Consider the following 26,375-nt stretch of genomic DNA (forward strand, 5'->3'; position numbering starts at 1 on the left):
ATTATATTATTGGATCTTTCATTTCCACAGTTATCATTTCATTTTTGTTTATGTATTATGTAACACTTGTTGAGCATTTGGCTCACTACTTGCTTTCCTCCTGATATTTCAGCTAGCAGATATGGTTAGATTCAAGCAGACCGCGCGTAAGACTTGTGATTCTGATTCGTATGTTCGAGCTCAGGTAGATTAGTGATCGTTTTGCGTGAGGACTCGATATTGAAATCAGGTTGTAATAGTTAATAGTATTGGGCTGTTCCAAACCCTAAACTGTAAGATCTTGGATTTGGTGTATTTATTTTCCTCTTGTTAACTATTGTAATTATTCATATAGTGTCTTTTGTTAAATTTAGGGTGTGACATCGAAGACCAATTATAAATAGTCGGACTGGCTGTAACAACCTTTTTCAAGAGTCGAGATCACAATTGTTTGGAGTACCAACAGGAACATCAATAACACACGAAAGTATATCTTCTATTTTTTTTTAAAAGTAGGATATTTTCCGAAAATTTTGGCAGCATCTCCTTTATATTCTTGACTACCAGTCGGACTCAAGCCGACATCAACAATCAATCAAACAACCCACAATCAATCTATGAGTGTACCAACCAACTGCCACTTTCTAAACTCACCATTTCACCACCACATATAATACTAGCCAGTATAACCCATGTTTTTAATTCAACTTAAGATTATAGCGATCAATTCTTATTAGACCATACTTTTTTCATATCTTCTGATTATAACAGAATATCACTACCGAGTATAATTATAAATTATTCTAGAATTCTTCTAGTTCGTGTTTCAATTCACGCTCTCTAATTAACAAATTATCCATCCTTGAAAACGTACACTTATTCTTATTAGTTAACTTGTTCAACTTCTGATAACGAGCATGTGGTCTTAACCAACACTATTATAATCTTGTGAAAGAATTCATTTGGTTTTTAAAGCATCACTTTTTAAAATTACTACAGTTAAATCACCATACCTCCATCTCCCCATATGTCTTTCCATACTGAACCTTCTTTGTTGACCCAGGTATAAGCATCTAATTTACTTACTTACTTGAGTGGGAAAGCCCAACCATTACTTGATGAACACATTCAAAGTTTATTCGTAACAAGCATTTCTTCGATCTTGAATCTTCATGACCAATATCTCCCACATGATTGAGGTATGCTTCATCTTCACAATGTATTATTCGATTATCTAGTTATTATTTAGTATTTCTTCATTCGCTTTCGTTGTCCAATCAATCATTTGCCTTATCCGATATACACAACTTTACTTTCTTATTTTTCTAGTTAATTTACCTCATACAGTCTACTAATTATTCCAGTTCATGCCAAAATCTCATACTTGCAACGTATCATGTATACATATTTCTCCTTCTGATTTGATGTCCTCATTACAACCACATTATTGTCATAATGGTTCTTCTCTACACGTAAGTGTCCACCATTTATTGGCTTGTAATTATCCACATAACTTCCTCTGTTATACGAGTTCATTTCACTTCCTTTTAAAATATTCAAAGAATAGACCTTATACAAGAAGGAATTTGTGTATATGATTCTGATTGGAAACCTTTTGTAAGGGATAACAGTACAAGGAAACAATCGGAATGATCCATAAATCAAGAAATCATAATTGAAGAAGAAAGAATGAATGATGAGTTGGATATGAGTGAGACAACCATATTTGTAATCAAGATGGCCAGTCTTTCATACTATATGGCATACAACACATGATTAGGTGGCGTCCCACCAGACACTTTGTCATTTCGATAAAGCGTCACACCATAACACTGCTTGTCTCAATCAGAAAGCAATACTCTGAAGGAGGAATGATTTGAAAAATATTCAACAATTTTCTTATCATCTTATAGAGCTGATCATGAAAGAAGTTCAAACTTTACTCGAGATTCATAAGAATATAAAGGATTATAGGAAAGAATGATTCCATTGGTCGCAATCCACATTTCATCTGTTTACAGCTTCAATGTTTGTCCGATCAATAGATCCCATTCCAAGTCATATATTAACTTTAGAAAGTTCTTTGAAATGTTTTCTTAAATTGATCATTAAAATAATTTCCCATTTATTAGGTCTTGTATCTTTAATATCGTGCTTCCATCTTCAATATTTTATAATTCGACCCTAATTTCACTCTTACGAGATTTACAATCATCACTTCAAATTTTTCTTCTACTACTGATCATTCAACATATTAACTCATTTGCTAATAACATTCTTTCTTTAGAAAAGTCTAGAAATTTTTTTAATCTTCTCTGATCATACTCGGCTTCTTGTAAATCGACGTATTCTTTGAACTCTAATCATCTCAGAAATTGAATGAACAGTTTCTCCGTACATTGGTTCTGTCGTTAAACTTACCAAACAATATTTGCATTCTTCTACTACTAACAATTAAATCTTCTCCATAAAAGCGGGTCCACTTGGCCTTCTAAACGAACCATACTAAGTTCTAGAACGAGTATTCTTCTGGATAATCTAAATCTTATTAACAAACAAGAGACTCAAGTAGTAGTTTGACAACCAAATTTTTAAAACTTATTTTATCCCAAGGACTTTTAGAAAAAAAAATTTGTTTTGAAAATATCATTTGAAAACTGTTTAAAATTTTAAAAATCATACACCTGGTCGTCATTACTATATGAGTTGGTTGTCTTCCTTCTCAATCACTACCACGTATCAAATTAGGGAAACACTAAGATAAGAGCTCATTCATTTCCATATATCTTCTACCCTTTATTGGGTCCCTTTTGCCTTTGTTAGGTCACACACACTGTAGAAGGGGGTTGAATACAGTATTTATCACAATCAAATCGAATTAAAGAACACAAGTAACAGAAAACAAGCTTTATTAAACTCTGTTACAATATGGAACTGTCCTCTCTCAGTGATGAATAAATATCACGAGAGCTGCTAGGGTTACAATGAATATTATTCTCGATAATGATAACATATATAGTGTAAACCCTATGTTTGTGTTTATATACTACACAGTTACAGGATAATCGCTAATTGATATGGAATATAATTCTGCTTCCTAAAATATATCAACTAGTTATCTTTTCTTCCAAGTATTCTATTCTTCATAGAACTCCTTCTTCATGCATATATCTTCTTGTGTTTGTCTTGATCTCCTTTCCTTTCAATCAGCCGCCTTCCTTATCTGAAAGTCTCCTTAAGTCCTGATATTATCTCCTGATAAATATCTCCTGATAACTTAAGTTCTGACAACTTAAGTTCTGACTTCAGTATAAATGCTGATTTCCGGTTAAGTACTGATTTGTCCTGTTTAAGTAAGATTTGAAAACTAAACACAAATCGTATTAGACATGACATTATCAAATATATCTAACAATCTCCCCCAACTTGTAAATTAGCATAATATACAAGTTTAACAGATATTTGATGATGTCAAAAACATTAAGTACAAATGCATGAGAATTTGACTAGATAACTACAACTTACAGTCCTTAAAGCTTTACCAACTTTAACTTCTGATAACAGCTTCAGTCTGTATACACATCAGAATTTGAGCAGTTGTAGATCTTGAATTAGCTTTAATTACTGATCTCTTTGATGTCAGGAGTTGTTCTGAGATAGTTCTTTAATAAACATATCTCAGCATATTTGAGTTCATCAATCATCCTCCTTTTAACATTCTTCAATTCAACTGTATCTTCACCAATTTGAAAGATAGCAGCCCTGAGATCATTTATTCTAGCTTTCCTTATGTCCTGATCTATTCTGATCAAATATGCCTTGTCAGACTCAAGATTGAATTCTACAGCCTTATAACCCAGAAAGGTAGTTATAATCTTAGCAGAGTTAGGCTTCATCTCAACAATATCACCCTTGTGATCTCTGTAATTGGGATAGTATGTGCTGTCAGAATTTACAGAATAAAGCTTCTTCTGTCTCTGAATTTGAGTCTTCAAATAATTTGCAGCACTTTCTGTTAATCTGTTCTTCACTTGAAGTAAGAATAGAACATGTTCTAGTTCCTCAAAATACTTCAATGGTATATCATTCTCCCTTATGTGGTAAACCCTTCCATCTATCATGAATATAACAAGATGTGTTCTTTCAAGAAGGTGTGATAAACCATCTGTACAGATTCAAGTTGATTCAATCTTTCAGGAGTTGCTTCAACACCTGGTTCACTTAAGGAAGTTGGATCATTGGTTGTGTTTTGCACTCTTCTTTCATCAGCACTACCCAATCCAGATTTATCTCTTGCTTCCTTTCCTGTAACCACTCTTGCTTCAAAACCACTTGTTGCAGTCTTCAAAGATTGAGTTTGTTTGGCTTTAGTAAATCCTGGTAGGAGTAACCTTGAGGATTTAACATGAGCAATGTCAGAGGTTTCCTTTAACTTATCTTCTGATATCAAGCTAACTTGAGCTATGTCAGAGGTTGCTTGCTTCAGTGTCATATCAGAATTTACTATATCTTGACTCTGAACAACTTGAGCCATGTCAGAGGTTGTTTGAGAAATCTTCTTTGAAATCAGAGTAAGATTAACATCTTCAACAGATATTTCTTCATCCATAAGAGGCACATAAACCTTTACAGGTTCACCAACTTTCTCTTTGCCCTTGGACCTTGGATCTATCTCCATTTGTGATTTGGCCTTAGTTGCCACAGGATTTGTCCTTTCTTTTATCACAATGCCTTTAGCCTTAGGAAGTTTCTTTTCAACAACAGAAGCTTCAGATTTGGAGTTGACTTTTTCTAACTTAAGTCTAGCTTCTTCTTCCTTTAGACTCTCAAAGTCCATTCCTGGATTTTCTTTCATAAATAATTGTCTTGAAATCTCCTCATCAAGTTCCAGATGTTCATCAGAACTTATCCTTTTACCAGTATCAGAAGTTATTCTTCTCCCAGTATCAGAACTTGTTCTTTGACTTGTAGTTCCAGCTTTACTTGATGAAAGACCTTTACCTTGACCATGACCTCCACCCATTCCAGAGTTTCCCGGATCATCTTTTCCATCATCCTTTCCCTTCACTGTCTTAATAGGTTTGCATTTAGACTTAATTACTTTCTCCCCCTTTTTGGCATCAGCAGGTAAAAGAAGAGAGACAAGCAATTCCACTGAGGATTGGATCTCATTGAGTTGATTTTGATGAGAAGCTTGATTCTTCAAAATTTTATCAATCTGAGACTGTTGTTTCTCTTGGGTTTTCTCAATGTACGCAATTCTGTCAAAGGCAGGTTGGAAAAACCTTTTCTTTTCAAGTTTCAGATTCATATCTTATTGGATCAAGTTTTCTTGAATTTTATTCACCTTTTCATGAGTTATTGAGTGTTGACCTTGAAGGTGCCTTGTACTCAATGCAGTAACTCTCAGTTGTGCCTTGAAATCATCATTTATCAGCATTTCATCAGCTTTTGCAAGATACTCAGCAAGAATCTTTTCAGAAGGAACAAAGGTAACTGTGTTCCACTCCTTAGTCCACTCCTGTCCTCTAGGAGTTTCACTCCAAGGTACTGGTGCTTCCCCTGTAACAAACTTCTTGACTATCTCAGCTTTATGAACAGTTTGTTGAGATGCATGTCCTGATGGACCAGCTGCATCAGCATCTAAATTACCAGCAGCTTCACCAGTAGTTTCTTTATTAGCAGCATCAGAACTTATAGAATCAGCATCATCAGCTTCTTCTGATAAAAGAATAGTATGAGTGGCTATTGAGGCTTCAATATCATCCTCTAAGTGCTGATCTCCAACTAAGTTCTGATCAACAGCCATATTCTGATGCTTACGTAACATCTGATCTTCAGTATCTAGATGCAGAGAAGGTGTTGTAGGCAATTCTGGATTGAAATCAGCATCAAGAGTTGGTATTATTGGTGGAGTGATTTGATTAGGTGGAGCTTCTAAATACAGAACCTCAGGCACAATCAAGTTGTGAATATCAATCTCAGCACTTGTGCCTGGGTGTTCAGTATGTACTGGATGAATTACAGGAGACACGGGAGGTGTAGATACTCTGTCATGAGCAGTTTCCTGAATTGGTGACAATGGAGGTGTAGATGCAGAAGTTTCAGCAAATGGCTCCTTTCAGATCTGAGATTCCTGATCTCCTTCCTTAGCTGCTGCTTCCTCATCCTCTGAAACTGACTTAGCCATGCCCATGTGAGCTCTTTGTTTCTTGTATCTCTTTGAAGGTGGAGAGACCTTGGGAGTTTCATTAAAATACATCATTCTAAGCCTTCTGAGAAGCTTAGAACTCCCAATTCCAGTATCATTCTGAGAAGAGACCTTCTCAGCTTCTTCAACAACAGGTTCTGACACTGGAACCTCTTCCTCACTGTCTGATTCATCCCTCAGAACAATCCTCCTTCTCTTCTGTTGTGTCTGAGGTACACTCTTTGTCCTATTAGGTTTGGAAGATGAAGGTTGAGATGTTTGGGATGGTTTGAAATATGTTCTGATGGAGGGTTCAGTTAGTTGAGGTTGAGAAGTTTGAGATGTAGGTATGGTATGTTCTGATGGTGGATGTGGTGGCTGGGATGTGCTGGTGGGTTGTACATCAGGGTAAACAGAAGTGTAGGTTTGAGGATCAGCATTTACAAGAAACCATTTTACAGACTAAGGTAACTGTAAGGGTCTAACCACTATTTTCTTAATGTCAACATTTAACAAATCATTAAAAGCCCTTTTTGCAAGCTTAAAGGGTGGAATTAAATCAGTGGTAGGTTGGGGTTCATCAGCAGAACAGAAATTATATATAAGCTGACAGAATCTAGCAAAGTATACTACATTCCTATCCTCTGTCATCATATCCCCTATGAATCCTAGCACAGCACTTGCAAAATCAAAGTGAGTTTGATGAATAAGAGCATACCCGATTTGCTGACTCATAATTGGAATGGCATCAAAGTTGGAGCACTTATTGGCGAATGCCTTAGTGATACAATCGAAGAAAAAGCTCCATTCTTTCATGATTTTTGCTCTTTTCAATTGTCCTAGCTTTCCCAAACTGCTCTCATAACCCAAACTGGCCATGAGCTGCTGCAGAACAGGTTCCTCCACTGTTGAAAAAGTACAGCCTTCTGGTAAGTGGAGAGCTTTACGAACTGCTCCAGGAGTAACCACATGCTCAACATCATTCACTTCAAAAACGGTGCTTGGAGTACCAGTAGCACCACCATTATCAAAATGCCCAGTCCTCCAGAACGTCAGAACTTGTTGGCTTGAAATATTTTGAGGTTGGGTCAAAGCATACCCAATCTCACTACTTGCTAGAAAGTCTTGCACAAAGTGCAAATCAGATGGAGCTTCAACCTTGTTCAAGATTGCAGCATAGTTGTTAGGTACAAACTTGGCTCCATCCACAATCAAATCCTTGGGTGCCATGAGAAATAAGTGAGAAATTAGGTTGCCTGTAAGGTGTTTGATAAAATGTCTGTATGATAAATCGTCAGTAGATGTGAGAGAGAATAAAAGTAAAAAGAGAGAGATAGAGTATATAAGTGAATAAAAGATTTTACAATCTTTTCTCTCTTTTACTTATACACGGTAATAAAAATAGCCGTTGAGACATTTGTCAGACATGCAGTAGTAAAAAGATAATTAATAAGTATGGGTATGCAGTAATCATTACTTATCACATGCAGTTTTTCAAGGAGAAAAACCGTTCCACTTACCAAGTAATTCCATTAATCAAGGATGTTCAGTTTTTTTTTTTAAAAAAAAACCATTCCCACTAAATAAATGATTATTACTGCTTTACCAATATCCTGTAAAAATATAACCAGTGAGGTATTGACCAAAAAATAAACTAAGTAAATAAATACCGCCACGTCAGCATCAGAACCTGATTATTATCAGAATTAAAAAGGTCATCAGAATATGGTTAGTATCAGGATTTAAAATGTCATCAGAATATGAAACGACTCACAGACAATATCTTGCAATAAAGTAAAATTTCATTAATATATCAAATTAATACATTTCATGAAACTTAAATTACATGCATAGAATTACAAGATTGCCCTAGTCCAAAATTCCTAACATCAACAGCTTTAGTCCTAAGCTAAGAAGCCTAACGACTGACTCCTTCTGCTGCTGACGAAGAGCACTGCAAGACAGATGATCCGTTTTTGCTGATGGAGATAATGGAGATGAAAATTTCTTTGGACATTTAACAAGTCATTTTTAATGATCTCTAGAAATTGAATCCAGAGATTATACGGAATGTTGTTGATGGGATATGCAGTCGGAATTCCATTTTGAAAAATATGCACGGTGTCAGTGCCATAGTTGTAAAACCAACCAAACTCGGTCATTTTTGTTGATATGAATAAAAAGAGAGTGAGTTTGTGAGAAAGTGAAGGATGTTTTGGCTGGAATGAATCATTGGTTTAAATAGCCAATGGAATACCAAGGGACGCGAGGTCTGGGCAACAATTACAAGTAAAAATGATGACCCCTCGACTCCCTAGACTGATGAGCAATAATGACAGCCATTGGAAGCTTAAAACAGGAGTTAATGAGCACAGGAAACAAGTAAAAATTACTATTCATTTACGAGTAAACTAACCCAAATTATGTTGACTGTTTATATCTCACCCAAACATATTCTAATTTTAAATATGACTATTTCAGATTGAACCACAGATAAGTCAAGTAGAGAATCAGGATGTAATATCAGAACTTAGACTTATATCAGAACTTAATAGTCATCAGAACATGACTCCTTAACTCGAAAAGTGAATGTTTATTTCTGTAATTCTTCACATAAATAATGATTTCGTTTCTTCAGAACTTAATCATCAGAATTTCCAACATAACTTTTCCTCAGAATTTATGCAACTGACACTTAAACTGTTCTTCTAAAATAACATTTATCACCACATTAATTTTCATCATTCATATAGAGTGTTTATGTGTGCATTAAGCTAAATATCAGATAAAGATTAAAGTCTGATTCACTTCAGTACATCTTAGAAATAAGGCATAACTAAGAACTTTGCTCAAAATCTGTCTTTATTCTGAAGTCTACTTTAGAATGAGTTCATGCATGAGTCCACCTCAACTATTTTGTGCTCATTTTATGCATCTTTTAAAATTCCATTTTATAGTGGCTTCTCAGTGTAAGTGAGTCACAACTGCTTATCAGAATTTATGCTATTATTAGAGTATTTCTCTAGTAATCATAGAGTGTGAAAAGTCACCAAGAAAATATTTATTTTGCTTTTCTAATGCATATTACTTAATACCAGCAATGCACTTGGGTCTTCCCTTCCACATTTTTACTCTAGATCTCAAAGGAGTACCTGATTTTTATTTCTTTTTCTTTCCCTTTTTCTTTTGATAAGTGAGGTTTATCAGCACTTAGTACATCCACCAGGTTTACTAACATCAGAACTTAATAGATAAGAAGCACTATTCCAGTTTTTGACTTAGTAATAAGATACACAAAGTAAACTTAACTAAGCTCAATATCAGAATTTGCTTGTGTTAAGAGATTTCCACATAAACAATTATTTCATACATGGGATCTTTAGTATATTAAAGACTACTAGGTCAACATCTAACACAATTATCCTCAATGGATTGAATAGTCACAGAAACATTCATATCACCATCAGAGTTTATAAATTCACATCAGACAACAATCAGCATGTAAGCAATTTTCAATTTATGCACATAATACACAAAGATAGTAATATCTATAAATAATGATCATAGAATCTGATGTATCAGAATATAAACTAAGCAGATTTAGAGAAAGAACCTGAAACCATTCCAAGTTCATTTACCAATCTTGTAAAAATAGCTTCACACAGTGGTTTTGTGAAGATATCTGCTAGTTGTTGATCTGTTGGAACAAAATGCAATTCCACTGTACCTTTATCCACATGTTCCCTTATGAAGTGGTACCTAATGCAGATATGCTTTGTCATTGAGTGTTGAACTGGATTACTTGCCATAGCAAAAGCACTTTGATTATCACAGTAAATAGGGATTTTAAAATATGTTAACCCATAATCCAGTAACTGATTCTTCATCCAAAGAATCTGTGCACAACAACTTCTTGCAGCAATGTATTCTGCTTCTGCAGTTGATGTGGAAATTGACTTCTGTTTCTTGCTAAACCAAGAAACCAATCTGCCTCCAAGAAATTGGCAGCGTCCACTTGTGCTTTTCCTGTCAATTTTGCATCCTGCAAAATCTGCATCTGAGTAACCTATTAGCTTTAAGTCTGATTCTCGAGGATACCATAATCCCAAATCAGCTGTACCCTTAAGATGCTTGAAAATTCTTTTCACAGCTGTTAAGTGTTGGATTTTTAAACGCAGCGGGGCATGGCAAAACACTTTTACACATACAAAATCCAAATAAAAGCATATAAATTGTGAATAAAAATTCGAGGGATCGAATCTAACCTTTTAAAATAATTCGGAGACAATGATCAGAGATCCTTAGCAGTTGCTCCTCAAGTGTGAAGCACTCCACCGGTATCCACAAAGAAAACGACTTTTAGGAGGAGGAGGAGGTGGAGAGAATTTGGTTTTCTAAAACTTTTGGGTTTCTGGGGTTCAAATAAAATAGGGTCTATAATAGTGTATTTATAGGCAAAATTTTCAGTTGAAATTTTCCCATAAATATTATTATTATTATCCCATTTATTATTCTCATTAATAATTAAAACACCTTTTAATTATTAATCCTTTTTTAAACACTTTAGAAATAATTCTCTCTCTTGATTTAATTTCCAAAAATTAAATCCTTAATTAATAATATTAAGAACTTTTCTTAATTAATTTATAATCAATTAAATCTCATTTAATCAATTATTAAATTTGCCAATTAATTATTTATTTCACAAATAAATAATTATTTAGCCATTATTAATTAATTCCTCCACCATTAAATCATTCTCTTTTTATGGTGTGACCCTGTAGGTTCAATATTAAGCCGGTAGTAGAAATAAATAATAATAAAACTATTTTATCATTATTTATATAAATTCTCTAATTTATTAAATATGATTAATTAATTAATCACATTTATTCTACATCGTGAGTGATGCTTCTCAACATATCGCGACTATCCGGATAATATGAATTCACTGCTTAGAATACCAAGAACCTATCAGTGAATAGTTACCGTACAATAAACTCCTTCTACCCTACAATGTCCCGATTAAATACAAGGCATGGATCTCGTGTCAAGCCTATCTAATTCAATCACTTGCTTACCATTTACTATGCGTAGTTCTATGCAAATTAGAAACTCCTTTCTAATTTCATTTACTCTGGCCAGAGATTCCTGAACTAGCATAAGTGGATCAGCCTTGAACATTCGCTTCCTTCACTGGAAGGGGTAGATCCTTTATTGATCATACACTATCTTCGTGTACAAATTCCTATACCCAGAAGAGCCCTAATAATTGTCCCTGGAGACTAAGAACTAAACCAAATCATAGTTCAGTGTACACAAGATGACTATGATGACCTCAAGTCTAAGGATACTTGTACAACTATCACTAAGCGAACAACTGCTGACACGTGAGTGAACTCCATCAGTTGTTCAGCTGGGCGAGTCATGTTCAGTGAACTTATTCCATAATAAGCACCTACATACTAGCTATAGTGTCACCACACAAATGTCTATGAGAACAGACATCCTTCATAATGAAGCAAGCATAGTATGTACCGATCTTTGCGGATTATTAATTACCAGTTAGTAATCCTATGACTATGAACTATTTAAGTTTAGAGTTATCATCTTTTTAGGTCTCACTATTATGATCTCATCATAATCCATAAAAAGCTTTACTCTAAACTATGGTATATCTTATTTAAACACTTAAATAGATAAAGCCCGTAATAAAAACAAAACAAGTCTTTATTAATATCAATGAAATCAAAACAGATTACATAAAAGTTATTCCTAAATCCTAATACATGATTGGACTTAGGACATATTCCTTTCAATCTCCCACTTGTACTAAAGCCAATCACTCTGGTATCTAATACCCATCTCATCTTTATGACGATCAAAGTGACTTTCAAAAAGTAGCTTTGTGAGTGGGTCTGCTATGTTGTTATGTGTGTCAACTCTAATTCAATACAATACAAGAAATGTTACCGCGCTCCCACTAACCCTTTTGTAGACGCATGGTTCATCTTCGTTTTTGATAAAATCAAACTCTTTGATTGTCTTATCAAAACGAATGTTCCATCTTTCGAGAAGCTTGCTCTAAACCATATATGGTTCGCAGTATCTTACACACTAGGTTTTCATTTCTCTTGGAAAGAAAACCATCTGGCTATTTGCCAGATCTCATAGTCGTAGTAAGCAGCAATCGCAAGCAAAATCTGAACTGATTATAACAGGGCTATTAGTAAAATGTTTCATCAAAGTCAATCCATTGCCTTTGTTTGAATCCTTTTGCCACAAGCCTGGCCTTAAAGGTCTCCACCTGGCCATCTGCTATAATCTATCTTTTGTATACTGTATACATAGATTCCATTCTGGATTTCATGGCACTATGCCATTTCTCTGAGTCAACACTACTCTTAGCCTCATTATAGGTCACAGGGTCGTCATCATCAATGATCGACAACTCATTGTCATTCTCAATGACAAGGCCATATTACCTCTCAGGTTGGCGAGACACTCTCCCCGACCTATGAATGGGCTGTTCCACAAAAGGTTGTTCAGTCAGAACAGGTGTTTCCACTTGATCCGTAGTAGTTTGTGCTTCTTGAACTTCATCAAGTTCAATTTTGCTCCCACTATTTCCTTCAAGGATAAACTCCTTTTCCAAGAAGGTAGCATGTCTGGAGACAAACACCCGATGATCGGTGTAAAAGTAATACCCTAAAGTCTCTTTAGGATATCCCACAAAACTACATTTTACGGATCGATATTCCAACTTATCTGGGTCAACTTACTTGACATAAGCTGGACATCCCCAAATCTTAACGTGTTTAAGACTCGGTTTCCTTTCTTTCCATATCTCATACGGAGTTTGAGGAACAGATTTGGAAGGCACCTTATTCAGTAAATATGCTGAGGTTTCCAATGCATCACCCCCATAGGAATACTGGAAGATTTGCATAGCTCATCATGGACCGAACAATGTCTAACAAAGTTCAATTTTTCCTTTCAGATACCAATCTAGAGGAGTCCACTGGGAGACTATACCATTTATTTTGAGATAATCTAGAAACTCTCCGTTCAAGTATTCACCACCTCGATTTAATCGAAGAGTTATAATACTATATTTGGTTGTTTCTCCACTTCATACTTATATTCTTTGAACTTTTCAAAGGCCTCGGACTTGTGTTTCATCAAACACATATCCGAATCCAGATCTATCATCTATGAAAGTAATGAAGTATGAAAATCCACCAATGGCTTGCGTAGACATTGGTCCACATACATCTGTGTGTACCATTCCTAGCAAATTTGCAGCCCTCTCTCCATGTCTACTAAATGGAGACTACAATGCCACTATAAAGTGAGATTTTCATCATCCCTTTTCTTTTATTAGTTTGTTCAATCTGAAATAAATTATGTCACATACATACAGACCATTATTTAAAGCACCACGTCCATAAAGAATATTATCTCCAAGAATAGAACATTCATTATTCTCAATAATAAATGAAAATCCAGCCAAGTCTAACATGGGAATAATATTCCTCACAATCGAGGGAACAAAATAACAATTATTTCAAACAATAGTCTTGCCCGTAGGCCTATGTAAATGAAATGATACTACATCTTCAGCAGCAACTCTTGCTCCATTTCCATCAGTAGAATCACCTCCTCTTCCTCAAGAGTCCTACTTCTCCTTGGTCCCTGCAACAAATTGCAGATATGAGAACCACAGGCGGTATCTAATACCCAAGTAGAAATGACATATTCACTTCTATCATGAACATACCTGAATCAGAAGCGGTAGTCTCACTACCCTTCTTCTTCAATTCTGTAAGGTAAACCTTGCAGTTCCTCTTCCAGTGCCCCACCTTGTTACAGTGAAAGCAAACAACTTTGCTCTTGGGATTTCAGCTTTTGGTGGAACCGGCGTTTTCTCACCTACTTTCTTCTTCTTGGAAGAGTTCCTCTTCCTTTTCTTAGGATTGGAACCTTCACCAATTAGAAGAACAGAACTCTTCTTAGGGGAAAAATTCGATTCCGCAGTCTTCAACATGTTGTGGAGTTCAGGCAGGCTGACATCCAGCTTATTGATGTGAAAGTTCACAACAAACTGTGAGAACGAACTCGGAAGCAATTGCAAGACCAAGTCTTGGCTCAGCTCCCCATCCATGGCAAAACCAAGTTGTCCAAGACGTTCAATCAAATTGATCATCTTAAGTACATGGTCATTCACAGATGATCCCTCAGACATCCTACAACCGAACAACTCCTTCGATATCTCATATCGAGCTGTCCTCCCCGCCACATCATACAACTCTTGTAGATGCATGAGGATAGTGTGAGCATCCATATGCTCATATTGCTTCTGTAGCTCAATGTTCATGGAAGCTAGCATGATGCATTGAGCAACATTTGCATCATCTATCCACTTACGATACACAACATGTTCATCATTATGTGCATCACTAGCAGGTTTAGTAGGCTTAGGTGAGTCAATCACGTATTCCAGCTTCTCAATCCTGAGAACAATTCTCAAGTTTCGAAGCCAGTCAGCATAATTAGGACCAGTCAATTTGTGAGCATCTAGTATGCTCCTGAGTGATAGTGCAGAAGACATAACGTACAAAGGAGTACCTGATTTTTATTTCTTTTTCTTTCCCTTTTTCTTTTGATAAGTGAGGTTTATCAGCACTTAGTACATCCACCAGGTTTACTAACATCAGAACTTAATAGATAAGAAGCACTATTCCAGTTTTTGACTTAGTAATAAGATATACAAAGTAAACTTAACTAAGCTCAATATCAGAATTTGCTTGTGTTAAGAGATTTCCACATAAACAATTACTTCATACATGGGATCTTTAGTATATTAAAGACTACTAGGTCAATATCTAACACAATTATCCTCAATGGATTGAATAGTCACAGAAACATTCATATCACCATCAGAGTTTATAAATTCACATCAGACAACAATCAGCATGTAAGCAATTTTCAATTTATGCACATAATACACAAAGATAGTAATATTTATAAATACTAATCATAGAATCTGATGTATCAGAATATAAACTAAGCAGATTTAGAGAAAGAACCTGAAACCATTCTAAGTTCATTTACCAATCTTGTAAAAATAGCTTCACACAGTGGTTTTGTGAAGATATCTGCTAGTTGTTGATCTGTTGGAACAAAATGCAATTCCACTGTACCTTTATCCACATGTTCCCTTATGAAGTGGTACCTAATGCAGATATGCTTTGTCATTGAGTGTTGAACTGGATTACTTGCCATAGCAATAGCACTTTGATTATCACAGTAAATAGGGATTTTAAAATATGTTAACCCATAATCCAGTAACTGATTCTTCATCCAAAGAATCTGTGCATAACAGCTTCTTGCAGCAATGTATTCTGCTTCTGCAGTTGATGTGGAAATTGACTTCTGTTTCATGCTAAACCAAGAAACCAATCTGCCTCCAAGAAATTGGCAGCGTCCACTTGTGCTTTTCCTGTCAATTTTGCATCCTGCAAAATCTGCATCTGAGTAACCTATTAGCTTTAAGTCTGATTCTCGAGGATACCATAATCCCAAATTAGCTGTACCCTTAAGATGCTTGAAAATTCTTTTCACAGCTGTTAAGTGTTGGATTTTTAAACGGAGCGGGGCATGGCAAAACACTTTTACACATACAAAATCCAAATAAAAGCATATAAATTGTGAATAAAAATTCGAGGGATCGAATCTAACCTTTTAAAATAATTCGGAGACAACGATCAGAGATCCTTAGCAGTTGCTCCTCAAGTGTGAAGCACTCCACCGGTATCCACAAAGAAAACGACTTTTAGGAGGAGGAGGAGGTGGAGAGAATTTGGATTTCTAAAACTTTTGGGTTTCTGGGGTTCAAATAAAATAGGGTCTATAATAGTGTATTTATAGGCAAAATTTTCAGTTGAAATTTTCCCATAAATATTATTATTATTATCCCATTTATTATTCTCATTAACAATTAAAACACCTTTTAATTATTAATCCTTTTTTAAACACTTTAGAAATAATTCTCTCTCTTGATTTAATTTCCAAAAATTAAATCCTTAATTAATAATATTAAGAACTTTTCTTAATTAATTTATAATCAATTAAATCTCATTTAATCAATTATTAAATTTGCCAATTAATTATTTATTTCACAAATAAATAATTATTTAGCCATTATTAATTAATTTCTCCACCATTAAATCATTCTCTTTTTATGGTGTGACCCTGTAGGTTCAATATTAAGCCGGTAGTAGAAATAAATAATAATAAAACTATTTTATCATTATTTATATAAATTCTCTAATTTATTAAATATGATTAATTAATTAATCACATTTATTCTACATCGTGAGTGATGCTTCTCAACATATCGCGACTATCCGGATAATATGAATTCACTGCTTAGAATACCAAGAACCTGTCAGTGAATAGTTACCGTACAATAAACTCCTTCTACCCTACAATGTCCCGATTAAATACAAGGCATGGATCTCATGTCAAGCCTATCTAATTCAATCACTTGCTTACCATTTACTATGCGTAGTTCTATGCAAATTAGAAACTCCTTTCTAATTTCATTTACTCTGGCCAGAGATTCCTGAACTAGCATAAGTGGATCAGCCTTGAACATTCGCTTCCTTCACTGGAAGGGGTAGATCCTTTATTGATCATACACTATCTTCGTGTACAAATTCCTATACCCAGAAGAGCCCTAATAATTGTCCCTGGAGACTAAGAACTAAACCAAATCATAGTTCAGTGTACACAAGATGACTATGATGACCTCAAGTCTAAGGATACTTGTACAACTATCACTAAGCGAACAACTGCTGACACGTGAGTGAACTCCATCAGTTGTTCAGCTGGGCGAGTCATGTTCAGTGAACTTATTCCATAATAAGCACCTACATACTAGCTATAGTGTCACCACACAAATGTCTATGAGAACATACATCCTTCATAATGAAGCAAGCATAGTATGTACCGATCTTTGCGGATTATTAATTACCAGTTAGTAATCCTATGACTAGGAACTATTTAAGTTTAGAGTTATCATCTTTTTAGGTCTCACTATTATGATCTCATCATAATCCATAAAAAGCTTTACTCTAAACTATGGTATATCTTATTTAAACACTTAAATAGATAAAGCCCGTAATAAAAACAAAACAAGTCTTTATTAATATCAATGAAATCAAAACAGATTACATAAAAGTTATTCCTAAATCCTAATACATGATTGGACTTAGGACATATTCCTTTCAATCTCCCACTTGTACTAAAGCCAATCACTCTGGTATCTAATACCCATCTCATCTTTATGACGATCAAAGTGACTTTCAAAAAGTAGCTTTGTGAGTGGGTCTGCTATGTTGTTATGTGTGTCAACTCTAATTCAATACAATACAAGAAATGTTACCGCGCTCCCACTAACCCTTTTGTAGACGCATGGTTCATCTTCGTTTTTGATAAAATCAAACTCTTTGATTGTCTTATCAAAACGAATGTTCCATCTTTCGAGAAGCTTACTTTAAACCATATATGGTTCGCAGTATCTTACACACTAGGTTTTCATTTCTCTTGGAAAGAAAACCATCTGGCTATTTGCCAGATCTCATAGTCGTAGTAAGCAGCAATCGCAAGCAAAATCTGAACTGATTATAACAGGGCTATTAGTAAAAGGTTTCATCAAAGTCAATCCATTGCCTTTGTTTGAATCCTTTTGCCACAAGCCTGGCCTTAAAGGTCTCCACCTGGCCATCTGCTATAATCTATCTTTTGTATACTGTATACATAGATTCCATTCTGGATTTCATGGCACTATGCCATTTCTCTAAGTCAACACTACTCTTAGCCTCATTATAGGTCACAGGGTCGTCATCATCAATGATCGACAACTCATTGTCATTCTCAATGAAAAGGCCATATTACCTCTCAGGTTGGCGAGACACTCTCCCTGACCTATGAATGGGCTGTTCTATAAAAGGTTGTTCAGTCAGAACAGGTGTTTCCACTTGATCCGTAGTAGTTTGTGCTTCTTGAAATTCATCAAGTTCAATTTTGCTCCCACTATTTCCTTCAAGGATAAACTCCTTTTCCAAGAAGGTAGCATGTCTGGAGACAAACACCCGATGATCGATGTAAAAGTAATACCCTAAAGTCTCTTTAGGATATCCCACAAAACTACATTTTACGGATCGATATTCCAACTTATCTGGGTCAACTTACTTGACATAAGCTGGACATCCCCAAATCTTAACGTGTTTAAGACTCGGTTTCCTTTCTTTCCATATCTCATACGGAGTTTGAGGAACAGATTTGGAAGGCACCTTATTCAGTAAATATGCTGAGGTTTCCAATGCATCACCCCTATAGGAATACTGGAAGATTTGCATAGCTCATTATGGACCGAACAATGTCTAACAAAGTTCAATTTTTCCATTCAGATACCAATCTAGAGGAGTCCACTGGGAGACTATACCATTTATTTTGAGATAATCTAGAAACTCTCCGTTCAAGTATTCACCACCTCGATTTAATCGAAGAGTTATAATACTATGTTTGGTTGTTTCTCCACTTCATACTTATATTCTTTGAACTTTTCAAAGGCCTCGGACTTGTGTTTCATCAAACACATATCCGAATCCAGATCTATCATCTATGAAAGTAATGAAGTATGAAAATCCACCCATGGCTTGCATAGACATTGGTCCACATACATCTGTGTGTACCATTCCTAGCAAATTTGTAGCCCTCTCTCCATGTCTACTAAATGGAGACTGTAATGCCACTATAAAGTGAGATTTTCATCATCCATTTTCTTTTATTAGTTTGTTCAATCTGAAATAAATTATGTCACATACATACAGACCATTATTTAAAGCACCACGTCCATAAAGAATATTATCTCCAAGAATAGAACATTCATTATTCTCAATAATAAATGAAAATCCAGCCAAGTCTAACATGGGAATAATATTCCTCAGAATCGAGGGAACAAAATAACAATTATTTCAAACAATAGTCTTGCACGTAGGCCTATGTAAATGAAATGATTCTACATCTTCAGCAGCAACTCTTGCTCCATTTCCATCAGTAGAATCACCTCCTCTTCCTCAAGAGTCCTACTTCTCCTTGTTCCCTGCAACAAATTGCAGATATGAGAACCACAGGCGGTATCTAATACCCAAGTAGAAATGACATATTCACTTCTATCATGAATACCTGAATCAGAAGCGGTAGTCTCACTACCCTTCTTCTTCAATTCTGCAAGGTAAACCTTGCAGTTCCTCTTCCAGTGCCCCACCTTGTTACAGTGAAAGCAAACAACTTTGCTCTTGGGACTTCAGCTTTTGGTGGAACCGGCGTTTTCTCACCTACTTTCTTCTTCTTGGAAGAGTTCCTCTTCCTTTTCTTAGGATTGGAACCTTCACCAATTAGAAGAACAGAACTCTTCTTAGGGGAAAAATTCGATTCCGCAGTCTTCAACATGTTGTGGAGTTCAGGCAGGCTGACATCCAGCTTATTCATGTGAAAGTTCACAACAAACTGCGAGAACGAACTCGGAAGCCATTGCAAGACCAAGTCTTGGCTCAGCTCCCCATCCATGGCAAAACCAAGTTGTCCAAGACGTTCAATCAAATTGATCATCTTAAGTACATGGTCATTCACAGATGATCCCTCAGACATCCTACAACCGAACAACTCCTTCGATATCTCATATCGAGCTGTCCTCCCCGCCACATCATACAACTCTTGTAGATGCATGAGGATAGTGTGAGCATCCATATGCTCATGTTGCTTCTGTAGCTCAATGTTCATGGAAGCTAGCATGATGCATTGAGCAACATTTGCATCATCTATCCACTTACGATACACAACATGTTCATCATTATGTGCATCACTAGCAGGTTCAGTAGGCTTAGGTGAGTCAATCACGTATTCCAGCTTCTCAATCCTGAGAACAATTCTCAAGTTTCAAAGCCAGTCAGCATAATTAGGACCAGTCAATTTGTGAGCATCTAGTATGCTCCTGAGTGATAGTGCAGAAGACATAACGTACAAAGTAAATCTGTAAATGATAAACACATAACCACACTTAGCAAATATTCGATTTCATTTCAAAACACTATATGAATCGGGTCTTTATTCATAAGTGGCTCCCACTAGTTTTCCTAATTTATTCAACCCCCTACGTGAAAAAATAAGCATTCATAATGCTAGTGGGAATAGGGATCCTACATTCCATCACACAACCCCGGTTGTGGCACGAAACGCCATATAATGTTCAATAGGCAGACAACTCTTGTCAATTACATCTCATGTTATTCCCTAATCAAACTTTAGCCTCTTGAATAATTGAGTCACGGTTGTGGCACGACAAACTCAATATTCTAAGTCAAGTCTAACCCAACATTCCGTACTATTGAATCAGTCCCCAAAGGCCCACGGCTGTGGCACGTAACGACCTTTAGATTCTTATTCAATGTACACATCTCTATGTAATAGACAAGTATTTCTTATTTCGAAATCAAAGCCCTCGGCTGTGGCACGAAATGATAATGATTCAAAAATAAGAACTACTTTCTATCATGTTGGAAGGCTATGACTGACACAAGCCCGTTGTGTCATTGGCCAATTACTACTTGATATTATTTAATTTTAGAGGGATTATATTACGTTACAATCATAATCATATTATAAAGAGATTCTTCCTTTTAAATTAAATATTTCAAATCAATAATCAATAATCAGATGATTCCCAGATCGGGTGGAGCATTGTCAAGAGGCGTCACTTAATAACCCTTTCTTACAGATAGAAATCTGTTGTTGACAGAATCATCCTTTCTCTCATATCGAAAATTCATATTCAATTACGTGTTTCACAAACACAAGAATCTCATGATTGTATTCATAATATTATTCTTAAGGTTATGAAACAATTTCACTATACTAGGTTGTCTAACAAACGCCTTATGTTTATTTAAGTTCACCTAAATCTATCATCGCATGATAAACTAAGCATATATCACATATATCAACATGAATAAACATCAAGGTAGGCATGTTATATCATCTAGCACATAGAACTAAGCATTATACATCTCTATGTATCACATGAAGCATTTAAAAGCAATTAAAACAGTCAAAAACATCTTTAAAACACTTCATGGAAATATAAACAGTTAAAAACTTTTATATAAACTAAAATTGATCACTCCATTAGATCCGTCTCGGAAAAATGAATCCAACGGTATATTGCACGCCCAAAACGGAGTTATGAAACTCCCAGAAAATCAATTTTAATATCAACAGACGGGCTGTAACGCATTACAGGAACGCGTTACAAGCCCTGTAACGCATTCTGGTGATGCGTTACACCCCTTTTAAGCCATTAAAGGGTGTAACGCATTCCGTGAATGCGCCACAGGTGTGTAACGCATTCCCGGAATGTGTTACACCACCTTATTTTTTTTTTATTTTTTTTATTTTTTTTCTCAGCAGCCGCCTTTTCTTTTCTTCTCGAACAGCGCGCAGCCGTACCTGACTTCTCTTTCTTTCCGTGCCAACACAGACAGCATTCAACAGATGCAATAGATATATAGCAGTACAGATAATTATATATATATATATATGATTATTTAATACGAATTTAATTTCAACAACTTCAAAAATTCATAATAAAAAATCTATACATCCTAAAATTATGAAAAAAATACCCAGACGATCTACAACACTTGTAGAACCCAGATCAACATTCAAAATTATTCTGAGAAATGATTTCGCATCAGACAAAATTAATCCATAATATAACTTGTAAAAATCATAATTAATTCATACAAGCACATAAAATTCTGAAATTTTTATCACAGATCTATATGCATACAACCTATGCTCTGATACCATTATTGGATTTTTAAACACAGCGGGACATGGCAAAACACTTTTACACATACAAAATCCAAATAAAAGCATATAAATTGTGAATAAAAATTCGAGGGATTAAATCTAACCTTTTAAAATAATTCGGAGACAACGATCAGAGATCCTTAGCAGTTGCTCCTCAAGTGTGAAGCACTCCACCGGTATCCACAAAGAAAACGACTTTTAGGAGGAGGAGGAGGTGGAGAGAATTTGGTTTTCTAAAACTTTTGGGTTTCTAGGGTTCAAATAAAATAGGGTCTATAATAGTGTATTTATAGGCAAAATTTTCAGCTGAAATTTTCCCATAAATATTATTATTATTATCCCATTTATTATTCTCATTAATAATTAAAACACCTTTTAATTATTAATCCTTTTTCTAAACACTTTAGAAATAATTCTCTCTCTTGATTTAATTTCCAAAAATTAAATCCTTAATTAATAATATTAAGAACTTTTCTTAATTAATTTATAATCAATTAAATCTCATTTAATCAATTATTAAATTTGCCAATTAATTATTTATTTCACAAATAAATAATTATTTAGCCATTATTAATTAATTCCTCCACCATTAAATCATTCTCTTTTTATGGTGTGACCCTGTAGGTTCAATATTAAGCCGGTAGTAGAAATAAATAATAATAAAACTATTTTATCATTATTTATATAAATTCTCTAATTTATTAAATATGATTAATTAATTAATCACATTTATTCTACATCGTGAGTGATGCTTCTCAACATATCGCGACTATCCGGATAATATGAATTCACTGCATAGAATACCAAGAACCTGTCAGTGAATAGTTACCGTACAATAAACTCCTTCTACCCTACAATGTCCCGATTAAATACAAGGCATGGATCTCGTGTCAAGCCTATCTAATTCAATCACTTGCTTACCATTTACTATGCGTAGTTCTATGCAAATTAGAAACTCCTTTCTAATTTCATTTATTCTGGCCAGAGATTCCTGAACTAGCATAAGTGGATCAGCCTTGAACATTCGCTTCCTTCACTGGAAGGGGTAGATCCTTTATTGATCATACACTATCTTCGTGTACAAATTCCTATACCCAGAAGAGCCCTAATAATTGTCCCTGGAGACTAAGAACTAAACCAAATCATAGTTCAGTGTACACAAGATGACTATGATGACCTCAAGTCTAAGGATACTTGTACAACTATCACTAAGCGAACAACTGCTGACACGTGAGTGAACTCCATCAGTTGTTCAGCTGGGCGAGTCATGTTCAGTGAACTTATTCCATAATAAGCACCTACATACTAGCTATAGTGTCACCACACAAATGTCTATTAGAACAGACATCCTTCATAATGAAGCAAGCATAGTATGTACCGATCTTTGCGGATTATTAATTACCAGTTAGTAATCCTATGACCAGGAACTATTTAAGTTTAGAGTTATCATCGTTTTAGGTCTCACTATTATGATCTCATCATAATCCATAAAAAGCTTTACTCTAAACTATGGTATATCTTATTTAAACACTTAAATAGATAAAGCCCGTAATAAAAACAAAACAAGTCTTTATTAATATCAATGAAATCAAAACAGATTACATAAAAGTTATTCCTAAATCCTAATACATGATTGGACTTAGGACATATTCCTTTCATTAAGTGAGGTTCTCTTGGATCTGCTTGAAATCTTGCACAAAATAGGCAGCATACATGATATCAAGTCTACTAGAAGTTAGATAGATTAGTGAGCCAATCATACCTCTGTAATCAGTAATATCTACTGATGTACCAGTATCCTTATCTAATTTTGTTGTAGTGGCCATGGGAGTTGATGCACTTGAACAATCTTGCATTCCAAATTTCTTCAGCAAATTTCTAGTGTACTTAGATTGACAGATTAAAGTGCCTTCTTCATTCTGCTTGACTTGAAGGCCCAAAAAATAGCTAAGTTCCCCCATCATACTCATTTGATATCTTGACTGCATCAGTTTGGAAAACTTTTTACAAAGTCTGTTATTTGTAAAACCAAAAATGATATCATCCACATATATTTGCATCAAAAGTAAGTCATTTCCATGGTTGAGGTAGAACAGTGTTTTGTCAATAGTTCCTCTGTTAAATCCACTTTCCAGAAGAAACTGAGCTAAAGTCTCATACCATGCTCTTGGAGCTTGCTTAAGGCCATAAAGTTCTTTATCAAGCCTGTAGACATGATTTGGAAGTTTGGAATCTACAAAACCTGGAGGTTGTTCAACATATACTTCCTCTTCCAATTCTCCATTGAGAAAAGTACTTTTCACATCCATTTAAAAGATTGTAAACTTTTTGTGAGCAGCATAAGCCAAAAATATCCTTATGGCTTCCAATCTAGCAACTGGTGCAAATGTTTCATCATAATCAATTCCCTCCTGTTGAGAATATCCTTTTGCAACCAGCCTTGCTTTATTCCTTGTAATTATGCCATCACTATCAGTTTTGTTTCTGAACACCCATTTTGTACCAACAACAGACCTGTTCTTTGGTCTTGGCACTAGGGTCTAGACTTTGTTTCTTTCAAATTCATTTAACTCTTCCTGCATTTCTTGCACCCAATCAGCATCTTGAAGAGCTTCTTCCACTTTCTTTGGTACAGTCTGAGGAAGAAAAGAATTATAGAGACATTCATTTGATGTAGCTGTTCTAGTTCTGACACCTGCATCAGGATTTCCATTAATTAAGTCAGGTGTATGTGATTTAGTCCACTTCCTTACAGATGGAAGGTTTTCTCTAGATTTGGATGCTCCCCCATGATCCATGCTATCTTCATCAATATTTTCTGATGCTCCCCCTGAAATTATGCTCTCTGAGTTGGATCCTTCAGAATTTGAGTTTCCAGAATTATCACCACTTGAGTTTCCAGAATTATCAGAACTTGGCACATCAGAACTTGATGAATCAGAACTTGAAGAGCCTATTGTAGATTCTGATGCTTCTTGATATGTGGTTGTATCTTCAGTATGCTCCCCCTGCACAGGTGCATCTTCCTTTGGCATAGTCGCCACAGTTTCAATAATATCAGAGTTTAATCCATCAGAGTTTGCAGTATCAGGATTTAGACTGTTAGGATTTACAGTATCAGAATTTAAAACTACATTTTCAAATCTCATCTGATCATGATCATTGAAATCTTCTAGTCCAGTAATTTTCTTATCATTAAAAGAGATATTGATAGATTCCATGATAACCCTTATTCTTAAATTTTAGACTCTGAAGGCTTTTGTAGAAAGTGGATATCCAACAAAAATTCCTTCATCAGCTTTTAGATCAAATTTGGATAGCTGTTCAGGATGAGTCTTAAGAACAAAACACTTGAATCCAAATACATGAAAATACTTCAGATTTGGCTTCTTTTTCTTCACCATCTCATATGGTGTTTTTCCATGCTTGTTAATGAGTGTTGCATTCTGAGTAAAACAAGAAGTCTGCACAGCTTCAACCAAAAAGTAGGTTGGCAACTGTGCTTCATCAAGCATAGTTCGTGCAGCTTCAATAAGAGTTCTATTCTTTCTTTCAACAACTCCATTTTGTTGTGGAGTTTCAGGAGCAGAAAATTCCTGCTTGATTCCATGGTCTTTGTAGAACTCTTCCATGATCAAATTCTTGAACTTAGTGCCATTATCACTTCTTATGATCTTCACAGAATCTTTAACCAATTTATCCAGTTGCTTGACATGATCAATCAAAATAGATGCAGTTTCACTTTTTGTGTGCAAGAAATACACCTATGTGTATCTGGTGAACTCATCCACTATGACCATAGCATATTTCTTCTTTGCAATAGACATGACATTCACTGGACCAAATAGATCAACATGTAGTAGGTGATAAGGCTCAAGAATTGATGATTCAGTCTTGCTCTTGAATGAAGATTTTCTTTGTTTAGCCTTCTGACATGAATCATAAAGGCCATCAGGAGCAAATACTGATTTTGGCAGTCCTCTCACAAGATCTTTCTTGACTAGTTCATTTATATTGTTGAAATTTAAATGAGAGAGTTTCTTATGCCAATTCCAGCTTTCTTCAATTGATGCTCTACTTAACAGACAGATTGCAGAACCATCAATACTTGTTGAAAGCTTGGCTTCATAAATGTTACCATGCCTATATCCTTTCAGAACAACTTTGCCTGTAGATTTGCTTACAACTTTACAGTGTTCTTCAAAGAAATCTACATGATAACCTCTGTCACAGATTTGACTAACACTCAGCATATTGTGTTTAAGTC

The sequence above is a fragment of the Apium graveolens genome, chromosome 9, assembly GCF_009905375.1.
Source record: "Apium graveolens cultivar Ventura chromosome 9, ASM990537v1, whole genome shotgun sequence".
NCBI classification, from domain to species: Eukaryota; Viridiplantae; Streptophyta; class Magnoliopsida; order Apiales; family Apiaceae; genus Apium; species Apium graveolens.